General features: G+C 49.2%; 1 protein-coding gene across 1 annotated transcript in view; it reads right to left on the minus strand.

Moving 5' to 3' along the window:
• Positions 1-26,220, minus strand: part of ARRDC1 (arrestin domain containing 1) — a 64,238-nt gene that overhangs the window by 37,169 nt on the left and 849 nt on the right. The gene's annotated exons all lie outside the window — the stretch shown is intronic.

Below are 26,220 nucleotides of genomic sequence, written 5' to 3' on the forward strand. Positions count from 1 at the left end.
CTGGCCCAATTCGGTGTTAGTACACACCAATTGAGCACCACCAATCCTGGAAGGACGTAATCGTGCTGGAAACATTCTTCTCAACAGGATTTTAGCAGAATAGCTTCACTTGTTCACAGCTTCCCTCTGAAGTCCCCAGCTGCACTATGGACGTAACCTGATCTTTCCCAGATTATAGTATAATTAGATCCAGGTTTCTAGACCAAGCTTCTGGGCAGCATCTCCAAGATCAGAGACTCTTTAAACCAAAAGATTTTCACTTTGGGCTTTTGGCGGTTATGCCTTCTGGGCTGCTCTGACAGACGGCATCAGGCAAAGCAGTTAGTCCAGCAAACTCATAGTGGAGCTGGAGTCAAAGTATGGCTTTATATCCTGAACCATGGAGAGAGACAGACATGTAAAACTAGACTGTTATACAGAGATTGTCCTCCTACAGTGGGAGCACCACCTCTCTGCTGGGGAGAAGGGTGTGCATGTAGACCTTGATACAAGTTGATGGGACCAGTGTCTTAATATGGGCCTCTCCTGGTTCTCCTCTAGTTCCCTGGCAGCAACTTTAGCTCTTTTTTGGGCTCTTCATCCTCCCCCACTCTGAGGCTTCCACAGGGTTCCTCCTCTGGTAGCCTCTCTGGGTGACCCATTGATGTGAAGTAACTGAAGCCACTAAGTATCTGACTCAGATCTACACGGCCCTACCTGAGGGGTCTCCCTCCATCCAATCTTGCATCTAAATCCTGCCTCAGACAGACATCTCCTGCCAGGGGGCAGGGGGAGTCCTGCCACCTTCACTCATCTTGGGCTAAACTTACTCCCCTTCCACTGTTGTGATCCCACCATCCTCCCTGCCACACAGGCCCATAACCTGGGAATTCTCCTCAGCTCCTCCTCACACAGCCAAGCAAGCAGTGTCCAGATCTTGCTATAACATTTCAGGTCCATGCAGCTCAATTTCTCAGCCAGGCTCTTCAACGTTCACCTTATTGCTGTAGTCTCCTGCCCAGTGTCATACCCTCCAGTCTACAGCTCCGGAGATAGTCTCCCTACCCAGTCCTCTGACCAGACCACTCGGAATCGTTGCCTTCCCCTTCCCCATTGCACTGCATTCAGTTCTCTAGTCAGCGTTCTCCCCCATTCAGACTCAAGGTGCCAATTTACTCCATTAGGTTTCTTGTGCCGGCAGGGCCATAGTCATCACAGAATGAAGCAAAGAGCAACCACCAGAAGATCCATTGGTTACCATTTTTTTCTGCATTAACCAGTAGTTAGACGGAATACCCCCCACACACCGCCACTCCATAATGCGTGGAGATTGGCATGTGTACGTAACTCGACTGGCTTAATCCAGAAGAGTTCTTTATATAGCATCATAAAGGGCAATTCTCATTAAGAGTCAATACAATTGAGAGTCCACTGCATTGGACTTCCCTTAGCTCAGAGGCAAGGCCTTTTGTAAAAGGCTACCAGGCTGGTTTGAGACCACTACAATATTTCCTAAGCAGGTGGCCAAATGAGAGACTAAATTGTCTGGCCATCAGTTGTGATCTCTTGGTCAGCCGTGCAGACATATAGACACCCCTCAGTCTCTGAGCCAGTACAGGTCACCTGACAGGCCCCTATTAGAAATTAATGGGAAGTGTGCTTCCAAATCCGCTAGGCAGCTTTGGAAAAATCCAACCCTTCCGCCCTAGCAGGAGGGGGTGCCCACAACAGGGAAGGGAATTCAAGGCTCAGCTACAACCGGTCACTGTTCACCAGGGCAGATACCAGAAAGAACAGCAGAGGGAAGCCCAGGTTTACTGCTGTCAGGACTCCAAAGCAAACCAACCGCACGTTGAGACGAATTCCACTACATAGTTGCCAGTGTCTCTGGGTTTAATCCTTCCCATAGGGGGGAGCTCACACCAATTGCTTAGCCAGCCCATCTGTGACGGATGAACTGTTCCAAAACCCAGCCAGCTCCTCTCCCACTACAGTTACATTTTCCCTCACAATGAAGATTGTAATTTTCATATCAAATTCTTAATCTTTATAGTCCAAAGGACACAACAGGGTCTCAACAGGAAACCTCCACGGGCCATTTCAGATGTTCATAAGTGATCAGCATCTGTTGCAATGTGGGAGGATTACTGCCTGGTAGTTAGGGCCTGCCTGATCTGAGACGGCACTCTGCAAAGTTTGTGTTATCTAGGCACAGATGTATGCATGTGGAACACAGGGGACACAGCCAAGCTTGCTGTTTGCTTTAGTCTAGCGCACAGCTGTGGATGCTTGATCTCCCTTTATCACAGGCCAGAACCATGGCGTCTTTGGCACCTAAGGACTCCTTGGCTTTCTGTCAAGGAAATGGGAGCAAGTCTGTGGTCTAGCTAGGCTACTGTACTCAACGGTCTGCCATTTATTCGTTTTCTGTCGATCCAGTGGAATCCTGTTACAGGCTCCATTACGGCCATGTTCCTTCTGAGAGTTCTAGCCCCACACCCGCTACAGGAAGAGCTGTTAGACAGCAGGGTTTCCAGACCACACATGGGCACTGGCATTTCAGCACCAGTTTGCTCAGGTTAGGATTGGCTCACCAAGGCCTAAAATCCCTTGCCTGGAGCTGAGCAGCAGTTACATGGGTGGGAAAACCCTCCTGCCTTTGAAAGAGTAAAAAGGAAAGCTAAAGCCGTCCTCATCCTTTAAAACCAAATTCCCGAATGAGCAGTAGGGGCTGGTGGATGACAGAAAAAGGCTTTGGAAAGATAACTGCACCCCCTATATTGCCAGCTCTCACCATTTTATCATGACTAGCGATTTGGGATGTTTAACCTGTGTCGTGAAAGCACAATGCCAGGTGCCCACTCTGGAATGTTCCCTTATTCAAAATGGCTACCGTGTCCTAGTCCTCTCAGTGGGGCTGAAGCCAGCAACATAACCACTATGTCCCTATGGCCTGCTTGTGGAAGTGACGCTGCCCTTAAAGTTTACAGTGGGAGGTGGCAGTGTGGAGGAGATTGGAGTTTGCCATGCCCACAGGCAAAAACAGCTGCCACTCTACGGCTCGGGGGGCTGGACAGCAGAGACACTGACTGATGGATGGGAGCAGGATGGAGAGGGGCCTAAGATAGGCGGAGATAGGGTGGAGTGAAGGAGTCCTGCCGCTTAGGGCTTGGCTACTCTTGCGAGTTACAGCGCAATAAAGCAGCCCCGGGCACCCTCACTCCCCGTCCACACTGGCAAGGCACATAGAGCGCTCTGACTCCGCAGCTAGAGCGCTGCTGGTTCTCCACCTCGGCGAGTGGAATAACGTTTGCTGCGCCCCAGCGTCAGTGTGAACGAGGTGTTGCACTACTGCGCTCTGATCAACCTCTGGAAATGTCCCATAATCCCCTAAAGTCAAGTGGCCACTCTTGTCATTGTGAAATCGGCTGCAGGAATGAGGAAATGCCCTTTCAAAGCTCCGTTTGGAGAAGCCGGCAGCAGCCCTGAGAAAAAGCAAACATTTACTGTTTGCTTGGAGTGAGGGGGGGGTCCTGAACTTACAAGACAGCATGCTGACATGCTCTCAGCCCCCCCAAAACCCACTCTCCCCCCACATACACACAACACTCCCTGTCACACTCCACCCCACCCCACTTGAAAAGCACGTTGCAGTCACTTCCATGCTGGGATAGCTGTCCCTAATGCACCGCTCCCAATGCTGCAAGTACTGCAAATGTGGCCACACCACTGCGCTTGAAGCGGTCAGTGTGGACAGACTGCAGCGCTTCCCCTACTGCGCTCTACCAAGGCGGGTTTAACTCTCAGCGCTCTACAGCTGCAAGTGTAGCCAGGCCCTTAGTGTCAGGCAGAGAAGAATGTGAGGGGGCAGGTGGTGGTGTTCAGGGAAGCGCTGCTTCTTGCCAAAGGTTAAGCCAGTCTCATTGTTTTTAGGGGCTACCACCACCCACAGCAATGATGGATAGGAGTCCAAATTCTCTCATGTGTATCTAACTCATCAACCCTGTACCAGTGTGATGCATTAATCAGCTCTGTGGTTCTCAAGTTATTTGCCATCCAGCCCTTCTTTTATCAAAAGATATATGCCAGGAGTACTCCTGGCAGTCTCCCTGTCTCAGGAGGGGAGGGAGAGGGAGGGTAAGTGGAGTCTCGATCTGAGCAGCCAGGGGGAGGCATGCATTGAAATTTGACTTTTCAACCTGAAAGCACCACACACAGGCAGAGCAGAGGGGAGTTAGTGTTGAGTCTGTCTGACTCTTTATTTGATCATTTTGGGGGCCAACTTATTTTTGGGGTGGGCTGACTCATGATTTTTAATCTCTTGATACACAGTATTGTCTGTCTGTAGCAGAAGAGAAGTTCCACTGGATCATTACCTAGTGATAGATGGGAAGGTGAACAGTCATGTCCTGGGCACAGAAGTTGCATTTCTCACTGCTATGGGTCTATGCCACGGGGATTAGCATGTGCTGTACTGGAGGGGTGTTCATGGGTGCAGAGGTTCCAAACGTTCCGCCTGGGTGCACTTCCCAGGGAGAGGAAGGGTGTGGGTAATTTCCTCATCATACTACCTAATTCCAGCCATCTGAGCCACATTTACAACAAGAAAACAAAACAGCCTCTAAAGTGACACCAGCAGCCCCATAGTTCTGCACTTTCCTGTTCCACTGGGTGGACTTGATATTCAAATATTAAGAGCTCCGGGGTTCAACAGAAAAGACATCCACTCCCCCCACATGTACACAGTGCAAAAACCGGAAGTACCCTGCACTTGCAGAACAGCCAAACCTACAAGACAGGCAGCGGTATCTGCATGCATCCAGTGATGCCCCACGTTATGGGTCTCTAGTAAGAGAATCAAGTGATGGTGAGAGAAAGGCAGACAGATCAGCCACATTTAGTGGGTAAACAGAGTGCTTAGGCTCCTCTGCTGACACCGTCCTCCCCTCCAGGTGATTTAGGAGACTGGCCAAGTCCTGTTCAGAGCTCAAGTGGCTTTTCTCTGTTGATTCAGAGTGTTGCAGCGCCTACCCTCAGGGAAGCTCAGTTCCCATCGTAGATGGGAGAAAAGCAAGGACAGACATGTGTGTACAGCACACTCCCCTGCAGGAGAAAACGGGGAAGAGTAGGAAGCAAGCGACAGAGGGCTAAGATCTCGTCTATTTCCCAGAGCGCAAACCAGATGTCGCGAATGTGCACAGAATGTCACCTGCTGTCCTGCATGAGGAGTGAATACAATGCTCAGCAGGAAGTTTGGCAACAAAATAAAATCCAGAAGGTCACAAGCCCTCCCCCCACCCCAGCTACTCTGAATCACCTCAGGCAGGTCTTCCTCCTACAGCCACTTCTTTGTGAATGAGGATCCCCATGACAACGGGGCTAGGAGTCAGGAGACCAGAGCTCTGTTCCCAGCTCCGCCACTACCTTGCTGTGTGACCTTGGGTAAGTCACTTCCCCTCCGTGTCTTGTTTCTCTGCCCACCCTTGGCTTGATTTTAAGCTCTTCAGGTTAGCAAGCAGCTCTCAGTAGGTCTGCACAGCACCTAACAAACGGGGGCCCCAATTTTGATTGGAGCCAGAGTGCCATTTCAGGAGAGCAGGAAGGTAGTTCCTCACCCCTGCCCCCCAAGTGTCATACCACATTTGGGTGAAGTTTGCAGTAGGAGGGAAGACGCTGCCACCCCCTGCCCATGGAGCTGTGGCTGGCTGCACTGCTAGGGACCAGGAACTTGCCCTGATCTGCTGCGCAGAGCTGGGTGGGGGCTGATGTCAGGAGTGGCCTCCATCACGTACCTGGGTGGGTAGAGCGCACCCCTTGCCCTGCCATGATGCCTGGCACAACCCCTACCTACCCACTCCCTGCTGACGTGAGTCAGAGGATGGAGGTGGTGCTCTCTCATTAGGCCCCAGCATGTGGAGCTGGCCTGAGAAGTCAAACTATTCCCCCCCACCAGCCCCCCAGCATAGTGTTTTCAGGTGCCTAAGTACCCCCTGGGATCAGTTACAGTTACCCCCTCCCCCTGAAACTCTGAAATCGCACCCTGGTTGGAGCCTCTAACGCAACCAACCCCTAGCACTGATGGGGGAGGCTGGAGACTGCAGGGACCTCCTTTAGGGGATATTTCAGACAAGGTTCAGGTCACTACTCTGGGGGGTTGGGGGCAGGGAAACAGCTGCATTGCCATTACCAAGGTTAAATTAGAGCCGGGCTGTGGGTTGGTGGGATGGAGGGGAAGCGGTGGCATGTTTGGTAAGTTTGTTCTATCCCAGTTGCTCTCTGTGCAACATTATCCGAGTAAACGCTGGAGCCAGTCTACAGACATACAGGGTGTTTGTAAAGTTTATCCAGAGTGCCCAGAGCTTGGGATGGATGCTATTTAAACAGAGCGGTTTAAATTGCCTGAGCTACAGGGTGCTGGTCTCTGCAGCCCGTGTGTCACGTTAAACACGGGCCCCGCTCCCTACTGAGCACCACCGGCCCAGGAGCTAGAGAGGGGCCTTTCCAGAGTGACATGGAGCGAGAGAATGGCATTTCTCAGTCTCTTGAGGGGCAGCTCACTCATTCTAGGATCCAGCAGGGAACAGCAAGTGCTCTGGGAAACTAGAGATTCAGCTTTGTGACACGGAGATTTATCTGAACACCAGCCAATTGTAACTTGGAGGGAGGATGAGAACTGGGCCCCAATTAGAGGACAGTCAATTAAATTCTCCGCGTACACACACACACACACACAGCTTGAGACCAGGAGTGCCTGCCACATATCTGCAGCTAGACCCCAGAGACAGGCTTTCGGAAGAGTCAGTCGAGAGCTGAAGGCACCAAAAATAGCAATAGCCAAGCCCTCCCTCAAGAGAAAGGAGAGACTTATCCTGAGCACCCATGAATAAAGGGGAGGAAGCCCTTCATAACCAGCACAATGTTGGCGATAGCAACAGTACATCCAGGTCCCCACTCCAGTCCCAGTAGGGTAATAAGAGCAAGTTAAGTGCTAGTATAGATTGCACAGGCTGTTTTCAGACCTTGAGCACCATTCTAGCAAATGTGACCGACTGGCTTGGGAAACAGGAGATCAGTGGCGTAGCCAGGTGGAGGGAACAGGGGGAGCGATTAAAAAAGTGCCACCTGCTGCGGCGCTTTTACTCCTCGGCAGCACTGAAGGACCCGGCGCTGAAATGCCACCGAAGACCTGTGGAGCGAGTGAAGGTCTCACCACCCAAGACCCGGAGCGCTGCTGGGTGAGTAAAATGAAAGCGCCGCAGCGGGTGGCACCTTTTTTTTTATTGCTCCCCTAGGGGAGTAAAAAGGAGCCAAGAAATTGACAAGGAGCCGCTTGTGCTCAGTGGGGGAGCGTCCGCTGCCCTGCTCCCCCCCAGCTACGCTACTGCATGAGATGAGTTCGGTGCTCAGCTTGGCCATGGACCAGCTGGGCAGCCTGGGGCAAGTAACATTGCCTCTTGTGACCCTTTAGGCTGACCAGATAGCAAATGTCAAAAATTGGGACAGCAGGTGTGGAGGGGTAAGAGGTGCCTATGTGAGAAAATGACCCAAAAAATCAGGACGGTCCCTATAAAATCGGGACATCTGGTCACCCTAGTGTATGCTGGGGTAGGGCATGCTCAGTGTCGCTTGTTGAAGCCGTTCCACTTGCGTAGTCATTGAGCAGAGAGAGGATGTTGTCTACACAGCGAAGAAAAACCCATTGCTGACCCATGGCAGCTGACTCAGGGGCAGGCTGCAAGGTTGTTTCATTGCTGTGTAGACTTCCAGGCTCAGGCCGCAGCCCCTTTCCATCCTTGGCTTGCCTAGTGAGACTGAGCTCTGCTGGGGGGGGCGGGGTCTGATCTCAGCTGGATCTGCTAGACTCTGGTGCAGTGCAAATAATTAAGACATTTGTCCCTCTGTCTACACTAGCAGCTGAAGAACCACATTTAGCACCAGTTGATGGGATTGAAGTGGGATGATTGAATGATGGATGACATGCAGGGCCGGCTCTAACTTTTTTGCTGCCCCAGGCAAAAAAGAAGAGCGCCGCTGCCTACCCCCCCCCCCCCCAAATGCCGGGCTGGGCCGCTCAAACCCCCGCCCCTGCAAAATGCCGGGCCGGGCCACTGCCGAAACAGTCCCTGCGCTGCCCCGCTGAAAACAAAAACAAAAAAAAACAAACAAACAAACAACCAAACCTTGAGCGCCCCTCGCCACCCCAACATTGGCCGCCCCAAGCATGTGCTTGGTCAGCTGGTGCCTGGAGCCGGCCCTGATGACATGTTACTGAACTATCATGGTCAGCAATGGGTCAATTATCTAGCATGGCCAAGTCACAACAAGGACACATACACGCACACTGTGCCACCTGCCAAGAGTGGGAATCAGTGAGCAGACCTGGCTTCAGAAAAATAAGAAGCCCACATCAATTTGCTGAAGCGGAGGCACGAGATTCTGTATTCCAAGACCTGCAGCAGGTTATAAAAAGCCACAAAGCTCTCAGCAAGTTGCTGTAACAAGCAGCATGTGTCTCAACATATCAGCAGATTGAAGGATTCATCTCAGAGACAGAAGAAGTCAAAGCTCAAGTGTGTTTGGAGTTCTTGCTGGCCTTGCTGAGTGTATGGTAGACCCCAGCATTGTATGGAGTTATAAGCAAGACAAGATTTTGGGAAGCTGGAAAATTTGTGAAGAACTACAAAATCTCTAGGTAAAAAAAGGAGTTACTTTTAGTCTCTGCTCGACGTGTAGAAGAAAGAAAATTAAAATAGAGTGCATCTTGAAAAGGTCAATGAAAACTTCATTGGTAGCCGAACAAAGGGGACTAACTTTCAAAAGGTGAAAAGCACCTTAAGTTCACACAGATTTAAAAAAATTTCTACCCCTTCATGTCTGAGGAGCAAGGAAATAGACTGGAGAAAGGGCTGGGAAGCCTCAACAGAAGAGCTGGCAAATTATTTAAGCTAAGGTTGCATAAATTGCTAAAATTGGGAAAAGAGACACTCCTAGTTAAGCAATAACTACTAATTAATTTAGCTGTCCCCACCCTGCTGGGGCAGTCCTATCAGTTCTCGTACATTTTTATACACACACACACACACACACACACACACACACAAAGTCCTATAACAAACACTAGAGCAAGGCATCCGAGTAAGGTGAGAGAGGAAAGGGTAAGAGAGATACCTATAGTAAGAGGTGCTGAGGAGGCAGTATTTTGGTTTTGCAAAACCAAAACCAAGAGCGGTTTGGATCCAGATTCTAATTTAGCCGACCCTTCATTTGCAAGGGGGGTGGGATCATTCCCCCACTTAAAAGCATGCTCCGGGAACACGGTTTATGCTTCTACAAAATGGGGCAGACATGCTTAAGACTACATCAGGGGTCCATGGTGTAACCAGCCCCCTGGCATGGCTATTTGTAATACATAAGGGGATTCAGATTCCACTGGTCTGGAATAGATGCTTGTCACCCATACAGATTACAGCATTAAAAAGGGTGGGAGAACTTGAGTTCTTGTGGTAACTGAACTTTGATCATCGTGACAAGAGGGAAAGCACGCTTCCCAGGAGTTGGATTTGCGTCAGATGCGATCACATGAATCACGGTTGAAATAGTTCTAGTCAGAGAAGTGATAAGAGACAAAAACACCTTATCACCGGTGGGTGAACACTGTTCACAAAGCGATCACTCCCTATCGACCTGTCTCCATCCTCAGAGGAAACCTGCACAACATTTTCAAAAGTCGAGCCTGGGGAAGCTTAAATTCAGAACTCTGCTGGATACTAAAAATCATGGACTGAACAGAGACCCTGGATTTATGGCTTATTACAGGACTCTAACCCACTAACCCCCTTTTTGTCCTATGACTGCAGAGGTGTTACCAGGCCACTCTACCTTGAACAGTCCCTTAGAATATGCTCCAACTACTTCTGCTAAACAATCTGTTTTTTCCTGCATTTAGCTGTGATGCTCAGAGTACCTTCCCCAGACCTGAAAGAGCACTGTGTAGCTCGAAAGCCTCTCTCACCAACAAAAGTTGGTCCAATAAAAGATTGGACCTCACCTACCTTTTCTCTCTGTTCAGAGTCAGACAGACAGTTTATAGTCTAATGACAACATTAAGTTGTGGTTCTGACCCCGGCTACTTTCACTCCCAATTGACCTTGTCGCTTCTGCTCTGCTCAGACCGGTTATACTCTCTGCTCCCATTGTTCAAACTATTACACCACCCTTTGTGGCTCTTCCGAGGCGATGTTGTAACACAACCTGTGTTCAGAGCACAACAACAAAGACAGTCCAGTGCTAGAGAGGTATAAGATTTCCAAGAGCCAGATATGTATAGTCTAGCTAAGGGATGATCAAGCAGGGGATAGCAATCCTTAATTTAGGGTTACCATTCGTCCGGATTTACCCGGACATGTCCTCCTTTTTGTGCTAAAAATAGCGTCCGGGGGGAATTTGTAAAGCACTCACAATGTCCGGGATTTCCCCCTCCCCCGGCACAGCAGAGCGAGTGGCTGGGAGGGCTGCAGGAAAGTCCCGGGCCGGACTCCGGAGCAGCTGGAGAGGAGCTCCGCCCTGCATTCTGAGCAAGTGTCTCAGCACAAAGTGCAGCCCTCCCCTTTTGCAACTGGGAGCGGTTTCTGCCATGCAGGGTAGCAAAACGGGAGCGAGAGCACTTTGTGCTGATACAAGGGCAGCTCTCCCCTGCAACCCGGTCCGGACCACGGACCGGGTTTTGTTGTGCAGGGCCAGGGACCGGGTTTTGTTGTGCTGGGGAGCTCAGCCACGTGTCCGGCTCGCACAGAGCCCAACACCCTGTTCTGAGCAGCAGGGTAAGGGGGGCAGGAGAAGGGGCAGGGAGGTTCTGGAGGGGGCAGTCAAGAAACGGGGGGGGGCTTTTTGGGGGGAGTGGAGAAAGTTTTGGGCAGTCAGGGTACAGGTAGGGGGTAGGGTTCTGGTGGGCAGTTGGGGGGGGTCTTAGGAGGGGGCAGTTAGGGGACAAGGAACAGGGAGTCTTAGGTAGGGGGTGGGGTTCTGGAGGGCAGTTAGGAGCAGGGGTCCCAGGAGGGGGCAGTCAGGGGACAAGGAGCGGGGGGGGTAGGGGGCTGGGAGTTCTGGGGGGGAGCTGTCAGGGGGCAGGGGTGGGGAGAGGGATCGGAGCAGTCAGGGGACAGGGAGCAGAGGGGTTTAGATGGGTTGGGAGTTCTGGGGGGGGCTGTCAGGGGGCAGGGGTGGGGAGAGGGATCGGAGCAGTCAGGGGACAGGGAGCAGAGGGGTTTAGATGGGTTGGGAGTTCTGGGGGGGGCTGTCAGGGGGCAGGAGTGCGGAGAGGGATCGGAGCAGTCAGGGGACAGGGAGCAGAGGGGTTTAGATGGGTTGGGAGTTCTGGGGGGGGCTGTCAGGGGGTGGGGAGTGGTTGGATGGGGCGTGGGAGTCCCAGGGGTCTGTCTGGGGGTGGGGGTGTGGATAAAGGTTGGGGCAGTCAGGGGACAAGAGGCAGGGAGGCTTAGATAGTCCTGGGGGGCAGTTAGGGGCAGGGGTCCCAGGAGGGGGTAGTCAGGGGACAAGGAACGGGGGGAGGGTTGGGAGGTCAGGGGGGGTGGGAAGTGGGAGGGGCAGGGGCGGGGCTCCTCCCGTCCTCTTTTTTGCTCGCTGAAATATGGTAACCCTACTTAATTAGATGAAGGATGAAGAGGGAGATTGGCTGGGTGGAGGCCAAGGGTCCTACATTAATAGGAGTTAGAAAGGGAAAGGTAGGCTGAATACCAAGAGTGATGGGAGAGAAATGCAAATCTGAAGTACTCACACCACATTGCTTGGGAGAGTTGGAAGTGGACAGAACAAAGCACTGGAAAAATAGTTTAGAGAACAATTGCGTATTGTAAGGAGAGGGCTAGACCAAGCCCTAGAGGTTTCTTTTCTGCTTGAGGGTGCCGTGGCCTCTTGGCTGACCATAAGGTTTGCCTCAAGTATTAGCACACACCCAAAAGCCATGGTATGCAGCGAGTGTCCAATAGCTCCAAGAAGCTGCAGGAGAACAATCCTTGATTAGCCCACGATGGAGAACAGCCATTGTACATTTTCCTGCCATTTATATTACGGCAGCAAATCCTAGGAAGACACTGCATAATTCTAGTGTAGTAACTTTAGAGTTCCTCTTCAACCCAATCTCATGGGTATTGATCTTCAGGGGTGGGAAAAAAGCCTATGTAGTTTTGTACACGAGGCCTGGGAGGTAGACCCTGTACGGAGACACAGGCCATCACAAGAGGGACAGCACAAGAATGGCTGGGATCAAGATCAAGCTGAGAAATTAAGGAATCTAGAACAGCTATTACTCCAGCAGGTGACTATAAACTATTCAGTGACCTCCTTGGGTTCAGGATTCACTTGTTATTTGAAGGTAGATAAAGTCAGACGGGAATGCAATGCTGCCCAGTGTTCTCCACGCCTCTCACACTACGGTTGCCAATATGCTCAGGCATGAAACAGTGGTCATTAGAGCCAGATTCCCTCACTGATTTCAGCAAAGAGTTCTGCCCCCCTCCTCCCCCCACCCGCGAGGCATGGCCCAACAGGTAGGACAGCAGCTGCAAGACAGAATGTCCTTGTTTTGCAGAAGGGTTGTGTTGAGCAAAGGGGAGGAGCATCTCCACAGAATGTGTCCTTCCCTACTACCCTACAATAACCCCAACCATGATCAAATCTATCAGAGACACCCCCCCCCCACACACACACCACTCCCCCCGGAGCAAGAGAAGCAGCTGTAAATGCCACTGTTTTCCCTCTGCTTAAGTAGCTAAGCTGACCAGATTTCTGACAACAGCCATGCACACATGGCTCTACAGACATTCAAGCACACAGCTACCAGAAACAAACACTGCAGTCAGAGTACTGTAGTTTGTAGGGACCAAAGCCAGGGGAGGCAGGAGAAAGAGACCAATTCTAAATATAGGAACCCTCCTCTGAGGGAGCATCTTACGCCCCCATCTCACCACACTCCGCTCTAGGAATCCCACCATCCTGGTGGAAGATGACTCTGATGCAGAGAGCCAACACAAGACCTATACACCAACGGTCCAGTCCCACTTTGAGGGGATAAGTAGGATTTTGCATAGACTTGGTGCTAGACCTCTGGATGGGTGCAACATTCAGCCCTGTGTATGTTGCATCATGCCTTGGGAAACAAGGGAAGTGCTCAAACCTCCCACCTACACGGACTGCTTAAGGGAATCGGCTGAAAGCTGCTTCTTGAAAGGGACTAGGGAAGACAGTTACTCTTAGAAGCCCACCAGTTAACATGGAACAAACTGGACTAGCTAGTGGTTGACTACAACAAATCATGATGGCCAAGGGGGTTGCATTCAGCACTAGCTCAACACTACGTCTGGACTGTCTCTGCAGAAGGGTTGTAGAAAGTCCAGATCAACTGCCAAATCCAGCCTGTAGCATCCCTCCCTCTGTAGAGTTCAGCTGCAGGTCTGTATTGCTTGTCAACTCCATCAGACAGTTTGAGTTTGTTCCACCAGGAAGAGAAATAGGAGCAAGTATTCCGGCAGAGTAAAGCTGGATAATACATGCAAAGATTCAAATTAGGCTACAGGCAATTTGCATCCCCTTGGGCAGGACTAGCATCTGGGTTTGTGCAGTCTCTGCATTAGCAATATCCAGACCATCTTCCCCCTGGGTTTTACTTCAAAGGAATCCTAAAGAGCATCCCCCTGGCCACACTTTACCCTTCCTTGGCCTTTCAGCACATTGCTGCAAAAGGTTACGTAGCCCATGTCCATAATGCCAAGAAGCTGGTCAGGTAGGGTTTTTATTTTATTTATTTTTCTGGGTAACTGCATCCATGCTAAGGAGAAGTTTTGATTTAAGCAAATACAGCTTTTTCCCAAAGTGCTGTACAGATTCTTCACCGTGGGGCTCTAAGTACAGTTCACTTGTCCAAATCTCCCCCATGTGACACATGGGTCGATCGTCTCCAGTCTGCAAGGATTTTCTTCCATCACAGACAAATTGAACATGACAAGAGGACCTGTTCTCTTTCCCCACCGGGGATTTCGTCTGCATGCATCCCAGGGGAGGGGAAGAAAAAAGTTAACTGCTGAGTTCATTATAAACAGGAGTCCGTGTGTTTAAACTTCAGGCACTTTTCCCTACTTAGACAACACTTATTTATAGCACCGCGCGGGTTATCAGCGCACTGGCTGCCCCTGGAGAAAGAAAAAATGAGTCACCTTGCACAGCTGGAACAAAATCTAACCTGAGAATGTTTACCACGCCTGGTTCTTTACACAAGCTGCAAGGCGGGGAGTGGAAAGTGAACCAATGCATCCCACGTAGACTGTGTTTTGGTTGTTGGGAGAGGAAAAGAAGAAACAAAAGGAAAGAACCACCAATGCGTGCTCATAATTTTCAAAAAACTGCCAGAGACAACTGTAGTTTCCTAGCAACAGGCATCAAGCACCTTACCTTCTGGGACAGTCTAGAAACTGACATCCAACAGCTTTGCGTTAATATCTCATTTTTAACCCCCTTCCGTCACTCCACTGGCACGGGAGCATCTCTTCACAGATTTCCCATCCCCCAACCCAAGACATACAAGGATTTATTGAACTCCGAGACTGTGCTTTAGTTCCAAATCCTGCTTCTGTAAGTCTTGTGGAATGGGGAAGCTGCTTTCCCCTGATAACTCTCGTTATCTCCCTTCATCTGACACATGCACAGTGGGTATGTCCGGGTAATTACAGAGCCATGTGATCGGCTCCACCTTTGATTTACCCTTCTGCCTAATAATCCTGACTCCCGGAGACTTATTCTAACACTCCAGATCCTCACGTAGGTTCATGGGCTTTTAGGATCAACCTGCTGCACAGATGTTTCCTTTACTCTCCTCCCCCACGTTACCCCAGACTGAAGTCCAGGAAGGACAATATTCCTAGATCTGGGCTTGCAAAGGAAATGGGGGGAAGACAGAAGGAGCATCTGTAGGGCCACTTCTGGTAGCCCAACATCAGTGCCAGCCTTTCCCCAGTGGGTCATTGTTCTTCTCCCAAAACGCGTATGGGGGTAGGAGTGCAGAATCCCACCCCTGGAATACAGGTAGGGTTGCCAACTTTCTATTTGCAGAAAACCAAACCCTTGCCCCGCCCCTTCTGAGGCCACGCCCCCTGCTTACTCCATTCCCCCCACCCTCCATTGCTTGCTCTCCCCCACCTTCGCTCACTCGCTCATTTTCACCGGGCTGGGACAGGAGGTTGGGGTGCATGCTCCGGCCGAGTTAAGTTAGCGTATACCAATACAGCCCTTAGCGCTGTCGTCCGAGAGCTGCACAAACACCCCCACGCTCCTGTGAGCCAAGGCAGTGCTATTACTTCCTAGTTTCAGGGGAACAGAGGCACAGGGAGACGAAGAGTACATCTATACAGCAAACATCTGCAGCAGTAATCGTCTCAAAACCAAGACCAACCAATTCAGGCTCATGCTACAGGGCTAGCAGTCGTGTAGATGTTCCCACTTGGCTCTGAAACCCAGCAAGGCGGGTACGCATGCCTACATCGCTAGGTCCGTTTACCCAGGTTCTGAGACCACAGCTTGCACGCTTTTCTTTTTGAAGCCACAGTACAGACATCCCCTAGTGACTTACTCACTCACGCAGGAAGTTTGTGGCAGAGCTGGGAACTGAATAGAGTCTCAGACTAGCACCCTTGCCACTGAGCCAGACGTCCTCTCATTTCAGTTACCAATGGCTCATTCGGATTTAGCTTAAATCTGATCCTAAATGGACTTTAGCTAGACCAAAACAGGTTGCTAAACCTGAAGTAAGAGTGTCCACACCACATTTTACACTGGTTTAAATTCATACCTTAAATTATTCTGGTGCCAGTTTCACATTTAGACAAGCTCTAATGACTCTTTAGGTTCTGGCAAACATCCCCCACGAGGCGCTTTAATGCCAGTCAAGTCTACAGCCTAATAAGCTGCCCCTTCAAACACGTTATCCATGTATTGTTCTTTCCCTGCACGCACAAAGCAAACCATCCCACCCGTCTGGCTGCCAGGGCGAGCCAGCAATTCTCTGAATGAGCGAGATCAGCAATAAGCAGTCAGAGGCCCAGAGACCTCGTGCTCAGACATCCTGGGAGCACAGAGTCCTTTAAATCTGGCCAATGCCAATGGCAACCTAGCCAGCTCATGAAGGCCATGGGAAGAAAACAATCAATCCTTTCCCCTCAGCAGCCGCCATTGTGCGTACCACAGACATTGGTTCAAAGGGGTGGGACCCCATATGGCACTGAAACTCCCGTGTAAAACTCCCGGGACCAATCAGCATTTCACCCATCACCAGCCTCATTTTAAGAGAGGGCTTCAATAAGGAAAGGAAATTTACACGTCATGGGTTTATTTTTATATCCAAGAAAACAATGGTTCATGTTGGCCCTGATCCTCGATGCTCTGCATTGTGTAAGTGAGGACACAGGTTGCCAGGCATAGGATAGTTGTCCCCCCCCACCCCTTTTTTTTTTTTGGGCAGCACCATGTAGTGTCTTTCTGGGATTTAACTAGCAACTACTACAGTCCAGGAAATTGTACACACCCAGTTCCTTCATTTATGTTCATTTTTGCATGGCCTCCTTTTCCAACATACCAAATGGTACCTACTATGCTCAGAAACTTACATGCACCTAAAACACTAGTTAACAGAGGTACAGAGCAGAGATGACAGCCCATTAAACACCTCTTAAGAAGAGGTTAGCCCTTGTGAGACCTCAATCAGATTCTCATTCCAATTGTTTGGGCACCTTCATAGAATCTCAGGGTTGGAAGGGCCCTCAGGAGGTCATCTAGTCCAACCCCCTGCTCAAAGCAGGACCAATCCCCAGACAGATTTTTGCCCCAGATCCCTAAATGAGGATTGAACTCACAACCCTGGGTTTACCAGGCCAATGCCCAAACCGCTGAGCTATCCCTCGCCCTCAGTCCACTTCCTGGAGAAATAGGCCCTGCTCTGGCACTTCAGCCATGTCTATGCTAGGAGCACTTTACTGACACTATCCCACCAACGTATTCCTAGTGTGGCTGCAGCTATACCAGCAAAGCTGCACTTTTACTGATCTGGCTTAGTCTGTTCCACACACCCACCAGCAAATCCAAGCTATATTGGAAACAGCGCCTCGCATAGCTGCTTCTACACTAGGGGCATCTGTCAGGCAGGGCCGGCTCCAGCATTTCTGCCGCCCCAAGCCAAAAACCCCCACGATCAGCGGCGGCAGTTCGGCGGCAGGTCCTTCGCTCCTAGAGGGAGTGAGGGACCTGCTGCCCCCGAATTGCCGCAGGTGCCACCCCTCTCCCTTGGCCGCCCCAAGCACCTGCTTGTTAAGCTGGTGCCTGGAGCCGGCCCTGCTGTCAGGTGAGGGAATCGCACCTCCTCGCACTTCTGACGGACCAAGCTGTGCCAGCAGAAGCCTGTAGCGCAGAGCCAGCCTTAAAGAACATATGGAGCTGAACTTCCCTCTTCAGACTCTATTCCCATTCGTGAGCAGGGTCTGACGTGAGTCACTGGGGCAGGGAAGATGGGGAACAAGGACATCACCTGCACCTATTTTGGCAAGGAGGTGGTGAAAGGTTGAGACAGTGTATTTGTTCACCTACACAATTTAAGCGTATGACTCAATGTGGACATATCCACAACAAGCATTTTGTTATCAGAGAAGCCCAAGGTTTTACTCTGAGCTGAAAGTCAATTATAGATAGCTGTAGATTACCACTTCCAGGCAAATTTAGGACCCCCCTCACCCCCAAATTCTTATAAAAAGACATCCCTTCCTGCACTGGGATACTCACAGCATCCCTCCTCTGCAGCCATCCAGCTTTCTAAAAGACTTACACCTCCACAGGCATTATATTATAGGGCTTCCATCAGGCCCTACAATTCCACTCATGTACATCTGACTCCAGTAGGGGTTGCATGCAGATATCCAAGGGCAGTATTTGGTCCCAGACACGACTGTATCGATCCAAGAACTAGTTACAAATATCCCCCATACCATTAAAGTAAAACCTGTCAATTCTGGTGGCAGGCCTTTATATTGCAAGTTTTAAAGACACCCACCAAAAGTCAAATCACACCAGACACTGGAGTGTCATCTCTTTTTAAGTGGGCAAAGGAAATTCAGGATTTTGTCAGCCTGTTAAGAGCATCTTTGTGGTCAGGCATCAGTTCATCTCTGCTTTCAGATCCCAGAAACAAATAGGAAATGGGAGAAGAGCACATCATACATACACAAATCTGCTAACTGGAGGCAGTTACATCCTTCGTACAATTCTTCTCCAAGCACTTTTCACTTCCACACAAAAGAAGTTAGAGAAGCCACAGGAAAGATGATTATCTTTCATAGCAATCCTGTAACAGGGCGAGATGTCATGGAATGGCCTGACACGGACATAGATTTTTTTTTTTTTTTAATGCAAGATTATGACCGAAAACACCGGGGGATTGATTCTTCCTCATTCTCACTGGGTGCACAGCAACTTTTGAGTATCTTGCCCTCCAAGTTTAATCAACAATTAAATAAAAGACTTAAATACTGAGGTCTAACACCAAGAGCCCAGTTGCCACTTCTTTCCATGCATTTTCTGGTCTGTTTCTTCACCCTCAGCCTCCTTCTTTCGATCATTGATCAGATCCATTCTGCACCTTCCCCTTTACGATAGCCCTCTTCCACATCCTCTGCTCCCCTTTCTCCCCACCTTCACTCCAACAACCCTCCCCAAATCACACCTGTTCTCATGGAACCTACGAGAGCCAACATGATTGCCTACCAAGAAATGGTTGATCCCCCAACTCACTGCAAAATACTTTAGATGTCTCTCTGTCAGAGAGGTTACACGACAATACACCAACTACCCACAAGTCTTCCCCATCACCATGGAAAAGTAAACATGAATTAACAGACTGACCCCTAGAGCAGAACATTCCCTAGATCAGGGGGACCTCGGGATCCCAATATGAACTCAGCCTCCCTCTCCATTAAAGGCTATGAATTTTCAAGTGGTAGCCAACAGTAAGAAAAGTTACTCCTTCAAGCAAGGGAGCCACTAAATCCACTCCCCTGCTTAGCAACAGACTTTTATGCTGCAAACCAACAGTCCTGCCCACTCTTATTTGCTTATTCTCCTGGAACGGTCATGCCCCAGTGCCCCTTCGCCACATTTGGCAGCATATCAGATGCTGGCCACCAGCTCTCAGGTCTACATTCCACCTGCCCAACGATGCACCAAACACCACAGATGGCCCCTGTTCTCATGTCTCCATCAGCAAAGAGGAATTGAACAGCAAAGCTTTGCCCACAGGCGAGGCTGGGGGAGGGGAGGGCGAAAGGAGTGCACAACAGACCAAGTCATACGGCACAATCTTGAGAATAGTTATTTATATGGCATTTCTGATCCACCAGTGAACTAAACAGAGGGGCAGAAATCCCCTTTTGCTCCATGTCTCAGCAGACAGACTCCGCCACAGAGCTAAGGTGCTCTCCTCCCACACGTAGCGGAATTGGATTCTGAAACTGGGAAGTAGTAAACAGTCAGCCTGATAGACACAGAATTACACTGTTCATTGCATTGATGTACAGGAACATGCAGTGGTGAGTGTTAGATCAGCAAAGAAATACCAGGGTAGTTTGAATAGCTAGCATGGGGGAGGGGGTCCAGGGGTGAAGGACGGACAAGGACATTTGCACACTTCTAGACAGTAAACATGTTTGCTCTGTCCCTGACCTACATTTCCCCAAAAAGGACCCACTGCTTGACTGTCACATCCAGAACGGTTTTATAGAAGCGCTATTCGGGGTGACCCAGGAGCTATGTAGTCATCTGTACATATTCCAAATCCACTCTTACTGGAGTTACTGACCATTTGCATCAGTGGGACCCTGTCTTAGATAGGGCACTGCTTCAGATGCCATCTTTTCAATATCATTTCACCATGTTCAGCATAGCCAGCCAGGACCTGCTCCCTAGTGTGGATTCAGGTTAATAACTTTCACTTCCATTTAGCTGGCCCAGTTGGACCTTCAGCTCACCCCCATGGGGATCTTGGCCAGATAAATGGAAGATAGAGATAACCACCTGTGACTTAGCCACAAGTTTTTCCCCTAGCATGGGTGCAAGTTAAGTTAGCTAACCCCACCATCCTTTCCTAATCTAGACAAGCCAGGAGAAGAAAGATGGTCTCGGGGATTGGGTCCTGCTTTGAGTAGGGGGTTGGACTAGATGACCTCCAGAGGTCCCTTCCAGCCCTGATATTCTATGGTGTTATAGCATTGGCATTGAATGACATGGTTTCAATTCTCAGCTCTACTATCAATTTCCTCTGTGACCTGGATTTCTGTGCCTCACTTTTGCTATCTATCAAATGGGGCTATAATACCTGTAATAAGGATAAATACCCAGGGGATAATCAGATCGCCCCATCACTGCCGTATTTTAGTACCTGAATAAAGAGTTAGCATGTTTTAAAAAAAAAGGTATACATCAGACCTAAAATGTGTGTATTTGAAATGTTAAAGGTATAAAAGTCTCACTCAGTAGAGCCATTACTATATTACTCTGGACAGCTAAATAAGTGTGTGTGGAACAGAGGAATTTTCAGAGCTGCTTTTAGAAGCACTCTTAGTCTCTTCATTCTTGGTCCGTCACTGGTGGGGGTGTGGGAGTCAGGGCTGTTCTTTTAACAATATTTTCCAGGAGGAGCTCAGTTTGATAATGGAAAGCAGAACTGAAACAATCTGCTTTACCACTGGAAATCAGAAGCTTTAAAGTTGTTGAAAGGTTAAAAAACCACCTCCACAGATGAAGCAAGTGGTTAAATAAATAAAAAAAAGTAACACACCGTTGTAGTGTTTTCCTTACAACTCTGAAGCCGAGTCTTCCAATTTGACTCAGTCGCCAGTTGTCAAGATGGCAGCCTCCTGTTCTTTAGCAGGGCAGAGTTAGTATTTATGGCTTCATTGTGGGACATTCCTTAAGGGAGACCTCTGGCTAAACACAAATATTTCTAGTTATGGAGCTGGCACCGAAAGCTGTGCAGATCAGAGAAATGGGTTTTGATCTTAAAGGTGCAGGTGTGTTGGTATCGGAGTCCTTTCAAAGGAAATGCTTGAGGTTTCCAATGTGTTGGGCAAGGCAGAATGACCAAGATACTTCTGTGCTGGCCGATTGTGGCATCAGACGCAGCATCTGAGAGCCAGACAATATGAGCCATAACACGAAGTAGCCTCAAGTTGGTGTATTTTGGGGGGCAAAGATGGTGGGATCTCAGCCTTTGACTAGGGCTCCTAGACACACCACCACAACTAACTGGATGCCCCCCCAGCAGCAGCCCATTGAGAAGTCCCCTTCCTACCGTGGGCACACAGCAACCTTATTGCCGTTGGCCAGAGAGCAAACAGAAGAAGCTGTAAACCTCAGGGGGGCAAACTACAACCCCCCAACTCAGCTGCTTAGAGTGGAGATACTAGTCGCCCACAAACGCAATAAATAAGATATTAGCCAAGTCACTAGGGAGGATGGATAGGAATGAATCAGACAGCCTGCGTGCCACTGGCCCTTCATGCGGGCTTCCCATTTGGACACATTCCGACTCCAGCCAGGGGATGGTATCACACCAAATCCTGGAGTCTAAAAATATGCAGACTCCTGCCCCGGAGAGCAGAGCCAGACGTGCAGATTCGCAAGGGCTCACTCAAGCGGTCATAGGGAAACTGGGCCACGGACTGTCTCCCTCTGCAGTGCCACCGCCAGAGGGGAGAGAAGACTGCTCCATGAGCTGCTGAGTCAACCAGGACTCCTCTGCCTAGAGCAGATGCTTATGCCGAAGGCCATCCCTGCATGCAATTAAAAATAAAACTTGTCTAGCAGCCGTCATCAGCTAGCACTTTCCAACAAGTTTTACAAAAACCCTGCTCAGGTCCCACTACAGCCCACGGCTCACCAGTGGGTTACTAAACACTACCGGAGTACTGAAAGGCCAGGGGCTGGTGAAAAAGTCTTCCTATCTTTGTTGCTAAAGCTTATACAAGACTCCAAAATTTCCTAAGTTTCAGAGTAACAGCCGTGTTAGTCTGTATCCGCAAAAAGAAGAACAGGAGTACTTGTGGCACCTTAGAGACTAACAAATTTATTAGAGCATAAGCTTTCGTGGACTACAGCCCACTTCTTCGGATGCATATAGAATGGAACATATAATGAGGAGATATATATACACACATACAGAGAGCATAAACAGGTGGGAGTTGTCTTACTAACTCTGAGAGGCCAATTAATTAAGAGAAAAAAAAAAAAACTTTTGAAGTGATAATCAAGCTAGCCGAGTACAGACAGTGTGATAAGAAGTGTGAGAGTACTTACAAGGGGAGATAGTCAACGTTTGTAATGGCTCAGCCATTCCCAGTCCTTATTCAAACCGGAGTTAATTGTGTCTAGTTTGCATATCAATTCTAGCTCTGCAGTCTCTCTTTGGAGTCTGTTTTTGAAGTTTTTCTGTTGTAATATAGCCACCCGCAGGTCTGTCACTGAATGACCAGACAGGTTAAAGTGTTCTCCCACTGGTTTTTGAGTATTTTGATTCCTGATGTCAGATTTGTGTCCATTAATTCTTTTGCGTAGAGACTGTCCGGTTTGGCCAATGTACATGGCAGAGGGGCATTGCTGGCACATGATGGCATAGATCACATTGGTAGATGTGCAGGTGAATTTCCTAGGCTCAAGTCCACATAGGTCACTACAGGAGGGTGGGGGGGAAACTTTTCCAAAATGAAGGGGAAAAAAGGGCTCATACAACAGATCTTGAGCGGTCAATGGGGTTAAAGAAAACCCATAACTGAAGGCAAAGTGAGAAAAGAGGAGGGGGGGGAAGAAGAGGGGGAGAAGAGACACTCTCCAGAAAATCTGAGCCATTACAAACATTGAATCTATCTCCCCTTGTAAGTATTCTCACACTTCTTATCAACCTGTCTGTACTGGGCTAGCTTGATTATCACTTCAAAAGTTTTTTCTCTTACTTAATTGGCCTCTCAGAGTTGGTAAGACAACTCCCACCTGTTCATGCTCTCTGTATGTGTGTGTGTATATATATATATATATATCTCCTCAATATATGTTCCATTCTATATGCACCCGAAGAAGTGGGCTGTAGCCCACGAAAGCTTATGCTCTAATAAATTTGTTAGTCTCTAAGGTGCCACAAGTACTCTTGTTCTTTCTCCAGAAAATCTAATTGCCTATGGCTGCCCCACACACAAACAGCAGTCAGTAGTCTGGTGTAACCATAATTACCTCACAGCTGGCCAATAGTGCATCAGGGCTAGTTGGACTAGCTCAGACACCTGTGATACTATAACTCTCTGCCTATTATTGGGAGCAGGTTCTCGGGACGAGAGAAGTCAGTCCATAGGTACGGGGAGGGGGGAGAAGGAGAGAGAAATCAGTGACTACTGCATTAGAAGTCTCATGGTGAAAGAGGTAAGTAGCATTTCTTAAGGAGAATGGGTGTAAAACACCACCCTCACCGAGCCTCGAACAAGTTCTGTACAATAGCTTTCAGAAGCCAGAAAGACCAATGGGAGAGGTGTTTTAAATCGAGACAGGCATACTTGCTTCTACAGCAACTGTGCTTTCCAGACAAGGTCAACAGAACAAGGTCCTGGCCCAGAAGGACTAAATCTAAATACTTGGAAACAGTCCCAAGAATCAGAGACCGAGGCAACGAGAGCAGAAGATGGAGGAGGGAGACACTCAGCCTTAGGGGAAGCACGAAATAATTTGCATTTCTGAAGCGCCAGGGCTATCAAAGTACTTTGCAAGCAATAATGAAGATAGGGAAGATGCTAATATCTATTTTACAAAAAAAGGAGAAACAGGTACAGACAAAAGTGGTTTGCCCTAAAAGTCACACAGGAAGCCTGTGGCAGAGCTGAGATAGATGATCTTGGTTCTATCCCCAACCACCCCCATCCCATTAACCATCCCTTGTTTATACAGTGAAGCCCTGTTTACGCTAAGGAAATTCTATAAGATAACTTTCCATCACTATCAGGTCAGTTCCATGGGTGTCTGCAGGGCTAGGGTCCCCAACACGGCCAACACTGGTAGAGCTGAACTAGCATTAGCAATGATGGGAAGGGGTTTAATTCTTTTTAAAACAGTTTTAGAAGATTTCCCCCTAGCATAGACCAGGCCTTCGAGTTTGGAAGTTTTCAGAGGAAGATTCTAGTCTAAGTCTGGGTTTCACAACTGGCAGAATTCCAGTGAACTAAAAACACCACAGGATTCGCCTACTCTGCTATGAAAAGTTTTGCAATGGTCAGGTTTGCTAACAAGGAGGTGCCGCAGTGCTCTTCCTCGACTACAGCCAGAGTGCCTGGCACAGATACCATACAGCCTAGCTCCTCAGTCCCCTTACCCTCCCATCCCCACTGTCTGAGAGTCTCCGTTCCCCCTCTCCTCAGCCACCACATCAGCGGTCCCCAGACAGCAGCAGGCCTGCTTGCCATTTTCATTAGTCACAGTCCAACTGGACCTGAGGGAAGATGTAGAAATCCCACTTTCAACCGCACTCTGGAGCGCGAGCCCTTCACCAAGGAGCTGCTTCTCACCATCACATCACAACTTGGGAGCCGCGTAGACTGAACAGTGTGAGAAATGGAGGCATCAGATGATCACCTGGACCCAGCTCTGCTGGGCTTTGCCGCCAAGCTACTCAGGTGGTCATCTCTCTGACCTCATGTTTGGTTAAGCATTGGAGTCAGAGCTGTGTCAGCATATTGCTGGCACTTCTGTGAATCAAGTGGTATAGGGGTTTTTTGTTGGTTGGTTTTTTTGGAGGGAAGGGGGCTATTCAGGGGGAGAGAAAGAACATTCGCTGCAAGGTACACAAGTATACACAATCGTTCCCCACTCCCCTGAACTGGTCCTTCACAGTCAATAATTCTATAAAAAGAAAGGCACCAAGACACTCTTCAAACAGTTCTCTCCGAGCACCTTCCATATCAGAACCAGGGTCTTAACATAAATAAATCAAAATCAGTTCATTTAACATGAGGTGTTGAGAATTCAGATTTTAGGGCAAGTATCTATATGGCCTCCCTTCCCCAAACACACACTACAGGGACAGCTGAGTTTAACCCTTACACTTGCTTGTGTTTCAAATATCCTCCACTATGGTTTGGCCTCTAAACACAGTCATATCGAGTTAGGACCAAGCACATAACACATGCTCCAACCCAGTTAAAGATGACTTGGGTATGGCTGTGGACTTTTAACTCACTTCAGTCCTAGTCTCACAAGCTGGGACAAACTAGAAACAGGCCAGACCCCAGATATTCAACTTCACACTTCAGATCTTAAAACTATAAGGAAGAGATCTAGTGAGGAGGGGGAGGAAATGGGTGGAAGGGCAGTTTATCCCACATTAGTTTACCGTGGGAACCAGTGTTGAAGACCAGGTACTGGAGTAGATAGATCCTGGAGCTGAACCCATCTGACAAGTCCTATGTTCCAAACCCCAGCAATTCCCCAAACTTTATGGGGAAGTTCAGACTCACAGCTGAGCTTTAGGTCAACACTCCGGGTCTGTTTTAGGGTTTTACACCACCGCCCCTCACCACAGCATCTGAGTGCCCGCCGCATAAAATCAACACTGTTGTCAGAGCCATGCCTGCAACAACGGAATTTGAGCAATTGTTAAAAAGGGGGTCTAAGCAACTGCTCCTCCTGGAGACTCAAGCCTGGGTGAGGACAGGCAGGTTGTGCACACTGTTTATCCACTGCTCCCCAAACCAGGGGTGGGGAAGCGCACACACACACACACACACACACACACTTGCTTTGACCAGATGGCTCTCACGCCTGAAACACACAGAGGAGAAACCCACACTTACCCTGGACAGGGAGACAGTTGCCAGAAGCCTGCTAGTACCCACTATACTTAATACACAGTCTGTTACCAAGGCTATTCCGCCCCCGCACGCACAGACCCTGAGCAGAGAAAGTTTTGTTCCTGCTGCCCATGATCCAAGGAAGAAACTCCCCCATCCCCACCCCTCCCCTGAAAGGGAAGGGGAGGAGGGAGAATGGAGCAGAGGATGGGGGAAGGTGGTGAAATATTAGTCACACTCCTGCTGAAGCCCACAGGAGGTAGAAATGAAACAACAGACAATGTAATCCAAGCCCTACTAGCAAGGAGAGGGGCTG

The sequence above is a fragment of the Malaclemys terrapin genome, chromosome 17 (genome assembly GCF_027887155.1).
Source record: "Malaclemys terrapin pileata isolate rMalTer1 chromosome 17, rMalTer1.hap1, whole genome shotgun sequence".
NCBI classification, from domain to species: Eukaryota; Metazoa; Chordata; order Testudines; family Emydidae; genus Malaclemys; species Malaclemys terrapin.